Source organism: Pinus tabuliformis, chromosome 7 (assembly GCF_031772625.1).
Source record: "Pinus tabuliformis cultivar Carrire ecotype Pingquan chromosome 7, CPIR1, whole genome shotgun sequence".
Lineage (NCBI taxonomy): Eukaryota > Viridiplantae > Streptophyta > Pinopsida > Pinales > Pinaceae > Pinus > Pinus tabuliformis.
In genome coordinates, this window is record NC_142293.1 from 562,600,166 (window position 1) to 562,610,157 (window position 9,992).

Consider the following 9,992-nt stretch of genomic DNA (forward strand, 5'->3'; position numbering starts at 1 on the left):
ATGATTGTTTCTTCTATATTTGGATTAGAAAAAATTCGAGGCCAGTAGTCTAAAAGCAACTTAGATAATCGTATATTTTATGATTTGGAAAATGGAAATTGCGTGCTACACCAGTGTAAGGGACTTTCTAAATTTATGACGATTAGCTTATCAGAGGCTAAAGGGATTTTCTAAATTCATGACGATTGGCTTATCAGAGGCTAAAGGGATTTTCTAAATTTATGACGATGCGTTAGGTGATGCTCCATTTGCATCACCAGTGCCTGCCAGGTGATGCTCCATTTGCATCGTGGCTGTGTTTCAGATTTATAAGAGGAAGCAGGAAAGTGATAAGATTCCGTTGATGCACGAGATAATTATTATTTCTTCCCTATTTTGATCAGAAAAAATTCGAGGCCGGCACTCTATTACGATTGTATTAAGTGGTTTTTTAAAGTTTTTTTTTAATTAGAATTTGGTATGGAGCAGATTTGCCGTACTGTCAAGTGCACTAACCATTCCTGAGAATCACGACTACTGTCAAGAATTCCATATAATATAAAATAAGGAATCGATTTCAACACCTTTTGAAGAATTTGTTGACAATGTATAGACGTCCTTTGATTTTTTTTTAATGAATTGGGTTTGGCTTGTGAGGCTCACGTAGGGGTAAGTCAGTGAAGGCTCCCTATAAACAATAAAATCTTCTATCATATGGTATATTTATATCCGTGAAGGCTCCTCAGTTTGAGTATCTGTATTCTGGATATTAGTTGCTGAGTGAGTTAGTTTTGCAGTGTATTTTGGATATTAGTTGCTGAGCGAGTTATTTTTGCGGATATGCCACTGGAAATCCAGCAAAATCCATTGGGTTTAGATACAAATTTTCAAGAAAATGGTCAATATAGAGAAGTCTTTGTCAAAAATGACGGTGAGCATCCAGCAGAATTCTCAGAGCCAAATTACAGAAGATTCTGGGTAAGACTTAAGACCAATTTACACTGTAAAGAAAGATGGCAAGAGGTAAATGGATCGTTGGGGGACTTGGGTACCTTCATTCCAATTGTAATTGCTCTCGCATTAGTGAATGGACTTGATTTGGGCACCACATTGATATTCACAGGTGTCTATAATATTATCACAGGCCTGTTTTTTGGAATTCCCATGCCGGTCCAGCCCATGAAGGCCATTGCTGCAGTGGCAATCAGTGAAGGAAAGCATTTGAACATTGCAGAGATAATGGCAGCAGGGATTTGCACAGCAGCAACTCTGTTGGGCTTGGGAGTCACAGGCCTTATGGGTATCATGTATAGGCTTATTCCCCTTCCAGTGATCAGGGGGGTGCAGCTATCACAGGGACTGGCATTTGCATTCACAGCAGTGAAATACATAAGGAAGAATCAGGACTTTGCGAAGAATAAGTCTGGGGATGCAAGGCCTTGGTTGGGTTTGGATGGGCTTCTGCTGGCTCTGATCTGTCTGTGCTTCATTGTGCTTGTGAATGGCTCTGGTGTTGATTCAAGACAAAGGAATGGAGAAAGTCCAGAGGCTTCAATTCCCTCAAATGCTGTGGCAACTAGAAAAGATGCATCTGAGGTAAGGAAACCACTCTGGAACCTGAGAATTCTGAATGCAATTCCATCTGCCCTCGTTGTCTTTGTTCTCGGCATTGTTCTCGCAATTCTGCGAAAGCCTGATGTTCTAAGACATCTAAAACTAGGTCCATCCAAACCCCACCTTATCAGAATCTCGAGGCATGATTGGAAAACAGGTTTTGTCAGAGCTGCAATACCCCAAATCCCTCTCTCCATCCTTAATTCTGTGATTGCTGTCTGCAGATTGTCAACTGACCTGTTTCCCAACAAGGAGGTTACTGCAACTTCTGTGTCTTTGAGTGTGGGGATAATGAATTTAGTGGGGTGTTGGTTTGGGGCAATGCCTATTTGCCATGGAGCAGGTGGCCTTGCAGGGCAGTATAAGTTTGGGGCCAGGAGTGGGGCATCTGTAGCATTTCTTGGAACTGCCAAATTGGTTTTGGGGATGATTCTAGGAAGCCAACTGGTGAAAATCCTAAGTCAATTCCCAATTGGGATGTTGGGTGTGTTGCTGCTCTTTTCTGGTATTGAGTTGGCTATGGCTTGTAGGGACATGAAATCTAAGGTGGATTCATTTGTAATGCTTATGTGTACTGCCGTTTCGCTCACTGGATCCAGTGCTGCCCTGGGGTTTGGCTTCGGTGTTGTTCTGTATGTGATTCTCAGATTCCGGGAGAAGGGTTTTTCCGATTGCATCAACATCTTCAGAGCATTGTTGAGTACAGGAAAATTTTCTGAGGAAACCTAATCAGAAAATTGATAGACAGCATGAACCTACATATAATCTTACTATTCTTATCTTAGAAGTTTAGAGTCTAGTTTCATCTTAAATTATTATTATTATTATAATTATATATCAGCTGTTTGTGTGTGACAGATACCACCATCTCAGATAGTCATAAATGTTTGCCTCTCCTTCCATCTTTCTTTATAGTCTGGCCTCAAGTCAAACGGTTGGGACTGTTTATGTAAAGACTGGGATCCATAAACTTAAGTAAATGTGACTGGTTAATGTTTTATGTTCAGGACAACGATATTATTGAATAAAGGTGTATTAGATCTGTTTCAAAATTGTTGGGACACACAGAAAGGACTTACAGGTTGGATTGGTTTTTGTAATTGATGTGCTCCAGAGAAAGGTGGTGTTACAAAACAATGTCATCTTCAGATTGCTTCATGGTATTACTGAGCTGAAATCAGTTGATGAAAGGAAACACTTGTTCTTGCATATTCAGAAGAAGCATCCTTCAGTCTCAACTCAACTTGCAAGTCTGGACTCCACCACTGGTTATAGTCCATAATCAACTTGGCTTTGTTTTGGTTATTGTGGTTTGTATTTGGATTCCTTTTAGAGTTTTTAACAAGTATTCTATGTATGCAGCAGTGTTTGTGAACATGTAGTAGCGTTTTTGAATAATATCTTTGTATGTTAAATTTATTGCATCTAAGAGTAACTAGGCGTTCAACAACTGACAACAACTGAGTACAGGGGTAGTTATGTTTTTAATACTTGAAAACAATTTTGGAGGTTATTTAGTTAATGTATTAAATTGCACTTAAATATAACAATGAATAATTATATATAATAGGTAGTATTTCATATATTCAATTCATTAAAATGATATACATGGATAATATGGGAATGGATACAATAATGTTGTTATTTGAGAATTTTAGCTAACAAATTAAAAAAAAGAAAGATAAAAAAAGATGTATCTTATTAACTTGCACTTGAATATAACAATGAATAATTATATTAATAAGAGGATCACTACATCTATAAATATACATCTCATGGTTAATGGTATATTAGAGCTTATATTGAATAATACTAAAAACAAATTGATTACTTCTTTAAAAATTACAATTTATTTTTTATAAGTTCTCCCTTGCTCAAGCACACTTTCTTTCCCAACTTTGATTGTACACATATTAACCTCTTCTTATATGCTAGAGTTGTCTTGTGTGCTTCAAATTCTATTGAACTTGTTACAATAATGAATTAACATAGAGATTATTGAGCCTCATTTTTTTAAACTGAATTTCATGGGACCTCAAGGAGTAACAAGAGATGGACAGAATTAACATAAATAATAAGAAATGAGATAATTTATATAACAACTTTCTATGTACCTAACATAAAAGTGCGTAAATTTTAGTATTTCATATGTGAAAATAGCATATAGTATGGACATTAATTCTTTGATAGTGAAACTTGACTCCCTAGTCATTATAAAGAAACTCAACTATACCTTAATTAATTGTAAAGAAACTCAAGTATACCTTAATTAATTGGGGCCTAGCCCAATCCCTTGAAGATATTCTATGAATAGTGAACACTTATCAAATATTAAGCTTAAATCATATTTAAAAGCAAGCATTAAAGTAGTAGAGGCTTTGGCTAATCTCTGGGATTGATTACGAAGAATCATTTTAATTATTGTGATAAGCTTTTAGTGCAATTAGGTTAGTTGATTAACATGGAGAAAGTGAAAGTCCATAATTCTATTTTAAGATATAAAAGACTATAACAATCTCGAGCCAAGCCATAAGAGGTCATAAATAATAAAAGAATGCAATGAAAAGGTAAGAAGTTCACCTTTTAATATGATATACTTTATTTTCTACGTATAGTAAAATTAGATTAGTGGATTTAAATGGGGAAGGTGAGAATCCATAATTTTAGTGGTGTGGGATGAGATACAATAGTAACCCAGCTCATAATAAACCATGGATAATAGGAGAATGGAATGAAAGGAGTTCACCATTTTATATAAATTACTTTATTTTATTTTATCTTTATTTGTTATTTTGTGTTGATAAGAAGGTAAGAGGCTTACCAATCAGTGTTAGCTTTTTTCTTTTACTTTTCTTTTCCATCGAGTCAATGCCATACAATCAATGATCAAAGTAAAGGTATCCCCATCTAAGTCAATTGTTGATTTATTTTTCCTATATACCCTAATTATCCATTTTTCAATAATATTTATATTATTTGTGTTAATAATTATGATCATATTATAAAAACAAATGTCACAAGCCCTTGCATGCAAGTTGTAAAATGATACTATTGTTGCTTTGTGTAAAAAAAAATTGAGGTTATCATAAAATTTATTGTTAACTTGGAAATTGTGTCAATATAGGACGATCTACATACAATGCTAAACAATATAACATGTAGTTGGTATTTTTTTTATGAAGTTATTTTTGATAAAAAAAAAGTTAGTGACTTAGAAATAAATGGATAATTGCTATTCATAATTAGGAGCATTCATGACTTTGGGAAAAAAACACTATAAGAGCAGCATTTATAAATATAAATTAACCAAGATAAATTTACTAAAAACATATTTTAGAGTTAAGTTTGGTAGGTGAATTAACGAGCTTACTCTAATTAAGAATTTTTTTTTGAAACATACCCTACTCTACTTGTAGTATGGAAATTTTCCAAATCACAATGGATATATGTTGGCAATATTGTCATTGAAGGCAAAGGAGCAACAGGCAAAGGCATAGCACAAAGAACAGCAAGCAAAGTAGCAGCAACGAGGCAAGGAGCAACAACAATGTACAAGGAGCAGCAAGCAACGAAAGAAGGCAACGGAGAAGGAGGAGGAGAAACTGTGATACATTAAAATGTATTGATAATGTTGCAGAGATTACTATATTGAAGAATTTGTTGTGATGTAAAATTGTTGATTGAGATGAATTGTTGTGATGCAAAAGCAAGACTCCAAGGCAAAGGCAAATATGTTGCAAAGATTGTTGTGATGCATTAATGATAAATATTGGTATTTGTTGTTGACATTAGATTGATGCATTTAATCATTACATATGGCTAAAATTAATATTGGATGGATTATTTATTTTTGTGTTCCAATATTCAAGATCTGAAGAGTTTGGAAACAAATGAGTGGAAGGCAAAGAGTCAAGCCTATTCACTTCATATTCCTATGTGGGATACAAACAACCAACAAACTATTTCTATAAAAGATGTGATTTTGGAAGGCATAAGAGGTTAGAGAATGGGAGAATGTGAGGGAGTTGATTGAGCTATTATGCATTAGTTACCTGGAACTTATGAAGTTGATGTGAAGTAGATTTGAAGGGAAGAAGATGCAAAAATGAAGATGGAGATATGTAGAAATTATGACTAGGTAAATTGACACATTGCTATTTCTTGTTTGCATCATGGGATGGTAGTCTCCTTTCAAGTAGTGGCTTGATAAGCATAAGGTTGGAGCCTGTTGAGGTAGGAGCCTCCTGTGGGTTGTAGCCTATTGAGGTAGGAGCCTTCTGTGGGTTGTAGCCTACAGAAAACATAAGGGAGTTGGAGCTTCCTTGTAGTTGCAGGTTGCAGAAAATTGAGGTAGAAGCCTCTTGTAGGTTGGAGCCTACAAAAAAATAGATATAATAAGGAGTAGGAACTTGCCTTTGCATCACAACAATAATAAGGTCGTGGTTTTCTCCCTTTATGAGTTTCCACGTATATCTAGTGTCAATATGTGTTGCTATTATGTGGTGATGTGATGTTTTGATTAGCTTATTACTTGTTCACATATTCAATATGTTGGTCATTATTTGTTAAGCTGCTCATGCAATGTTTCATTTAATGAGATTAAGGAAAATATTTTTAATGTCCATGAATACACTAAATTGATTCACCCCCCTCTTAGTTTAGTCAAGTTTTCATCAATTGGTATCAGAGCAGGTTCCTTCGGCATAACCCTAACAGATTGAAGGTAGTTCTAGTTGAGTTGCGAACTGTCAATTTGTACTTGTTCTTAGTACATCAAACTTTCATGAATGGAGAGATAAGGTAAAATATGAATTGATAGCTTATGGACCTAGTGTGTGGAAACTAGTATGTGATGGCTACTGTAAAGACTCTCCCTCTGCGCAAGAACAACAGTGGAATGCTAAGGCGAAATGTGTTATGTTTAATAATCTTCATAATAAGGATCTTGATATAGTAATAGACTTAAAATCTGCAAAAGAAATCTGGGATAGATTGCATCTCATGCATAAAGGAGACATTGTTAGGTGCATTGTCAAGAAGGAGAATATAAAGAGAAAAAAAAAATTCCTGTCAAAAGGAAAGCATTTAGTCAAATGAGCTCTCTGCTAGTGTGAATGGATTTGATTGCCATGATGAAAAGACAGTTGAAGAACAAGCCAAGCTTGACATAGCCTTGACTGAAATAGAAAGATTGAAAAATGAAAACAAAGATATAAAGAAACTGGTACAAATATGTGATGAGAGAGAGCATAAGTACAAGGAGGAAATCGTCAGTTTGAAGACACAGCTTGAAGAAGCAAGGAGAAGAGAAGGGATGATGAATAACCAACTAAAGGAGAAAAAGGTACAATGCGAAATATTAGAGTCTGAGATTATTTCAGCTAGAAGTGATCTAGATGAAAAGAAAACTCTGTGTGGAAAGCTTGAAGAGGAGATTGTATCCATGAAGGACTCAGAATATGAGAGCAGTAGCTCAAAGGCAACCTTAAACGATAATGAAGTTCTGAAAAGACCTATAGGAGAAGAAGCCAACAACAACATGATTGGAAAAGAAATAAACAAATACAAGCAACATAATCAAAATGAAAAGTATGAAGTGAAGAAAATGCAATTTTCTCCTAGATATGAGGTTAAGAAACCTGCAAGAATTCAAAGGAGAGAACATATCTCATGCTTCCATTGCCATGAACCTGGACACGTAGCAATAGATTGTGAGAACAAGAAGATCAAGACTATTGAACAAAACATGCAACAAATGAGATTCAAGGTGCTATCCAACAAGCAATAAAAGGAGAACATCAGCCACTAGGTACATAAACTCTTTCTATGGTTATTGTTATATGTGTCATGAATTTGGACATAAGGAGTTTGAATGCAAAATGTATATGAAGAAAAACATGAATGCACAAAAACACACATCATTTTCTCTATTTCTTGGCCACACAAGATGTTTTGTGTGTAATAATCTTGGCCACAAAGCAAAGGATTGTAAGTTGCCATATATTCTAAAGAACACTAGACAGATGATGGAAGCCAATCAAAGCAGACCGAACTTTGAATAAAAAAGAAATGCAAATAGTAGAAGGAAACCCAATAAAGTGTGGAAGAGGAAGAAAAAGGAGGACCCTGTTACTTCAATGACATAATGAAGTCATCATAATTTCAGGGGGAGCTGCTCTAAGCAGCATGGAAATCACCTGGTCAATGTTAGAAGAGTAGCATCATCACAGGGGGAGTGGCAATATCATGAGGACAAACTTGTTGCATTATGCATTTAATAATAGCCTTGATTGAGAAGCTGAAAATAAAGAGCAAGTGTTATTTGCAGATTCTCTTGTAACCTCAAAGGACATAAGAGAGCAACACCAAAAATATCTTGGAAGAGATAATCAATATAGGAAGTTCCCTGTGCATATTCAAACTGAAATATCCTAGTAAAGGAAATTGGGTCTAGGATACCACTAAAATATCAAGCAGAAGAAACCACTAAAGAAAGAGTATATTTCTCATATAATTTCATTCATACATATCTAAGATAAATTGCTACTCTTTCTATTGGGTGAGATATTTATATAAAAGGAAGAAGAAGAAGGGAAAGCATGATTTAGAAAATCAAAACAAATCTATGGAGGAGACTAAAGATAAGAATTGAATTTGTGGGCAATGATGCACTGAACAGAGCGGCCTGGAGATCCTAAAAAAAATGCATTCCACAGATGGGATAGGCCTGGGTAGACACCAAATTCCATGGAAAGTACACTCCAACGCTTGCCAAGGTTATGATGGTTGTAGACCATTTGTGGTATAATCCATTGAAAGAAGTTTTGGCAGAATGGATAGTTGCGAATACCATAGACATGTATCCCAAAGAAATCAACTTCTTTGGATTTCAGTGTGATCTTCCAGAAGAATGCTTTTAGGAGCACATGAAGGATTATAAGTGTGACTACAAAAATGTTGGAAACCCTTCAAAGCAGTGGCGGAAGGGAGAAATGGTGGATGTGAAAAAAAAATTGCAGCGGAGAACGCAGAGTTGAGTGCGAAGCCATGAGGGTTTAGTTATTAATATACCAGAACTTAATCTTATACCCAACCTAGGCAAAACAATTGGTTTGTTACCATATAATGAAAAAAAAACAATTACCAGAGGTATGTTGACATACTTTACAATCAATATGTCAAAAGAGCTATTGATACTATTAAGGAAATCTACAATGTTATGAGACAAAATTGGGCATTGTGGTATAATGATGAGGATGCCAAAGGGCAGATAATATGAAATCAGAGTGTTAGAGTTGCTATGCATTAGACAAATCAAGGCAAAACAACTTCTGAGGACTGGTATAGGCATGCTTAGAAAAGAATATGACAACTACAGGAGCGTTATAGTGAGAGGAATTTCATGACAAGGATGCAGAGACAACATGATTTTTTAATGGTTTGACAAAATTATTATTTGACTACATGGTTTATTCGAATAATATTGTATTCAAATAAAAATTCCACCATGACTCTAAACTATGGGTTCTTGATGAATAGCTAATGCATGCAGACAAAGATTTCTCCTTACCAAATACGTTTTTGCCAAATACATTAATGAATGATCTTTAATGAATGTGGGCAACAAATATGTTGGAGATTGGTAGTGATTTGATAGCACACAAGCATTACACCATGGAAGTGTTTATTGACGACAAATATAATATTGGCAGCCATATTATTGCAGCACTAATTGGCGTTGTGTTGGCTTTGCATTCATTACTTTGTAACATTCATTATATTGGTATTGATACATGGTATTATTGTAATTGATTGGAAGTGGCATCAAAGATATTTTAGGGTTCCGTGCCCTCATTTAGCCCATGGCAGTGAGTTAATAATTTTCTCAATTTGCATTGTGTTGGCTTTGCGTTCATTACTTTGTAGGATTCATTATATTGGCACTGATATGCCCATGGTAGTGAGTTAATAATTTTTAATAATTTTCTTTGAGCAATGCTCATTGGATAATATATTATGAAATACATGGGTAATTGGTAACTGATATGGTTGAGATGGCACAACGAGGATGGAGGCATGACTACAACAACATTACACATATTATGATGGTAGTTATCACCAGGTACAACGTTACCGCAACGTTAATGTAATATTATTATATGGAAGTGTTATCAGTGTGAGCAGGCTTTATTCATTAGCTGACATGATAAATACATGGCAAAAGTGAATAATGTTGGATGCATGCGTTATTAATGGTATTCATTATATTGGCAAATACAACGAATACATGGCATGTTGGAAAACATTATTTTCCTTATGGAACATACGTCTTTATTTGGTACACACCATGGGGCATTCATTGTATGGTCAAAGTGATGGCAATATTCATATTAATTGAC

At 35.1% G+C, this 9,992-nt stretch overlaps 1 pseudogene; it reads left to right on the forward strand.

Annotated features, from left to right (window-relative positions):
* Window positions 1–212: 212 nt before the first annotated feature.
* Window positions 213–2,962, forward strand: LOC149248629 (molybdate transporter 2 pseudogene; annotated as a pseudogene).
* Window positions 2,963–9,992: the final 7,030 nt, after the last annotated feature.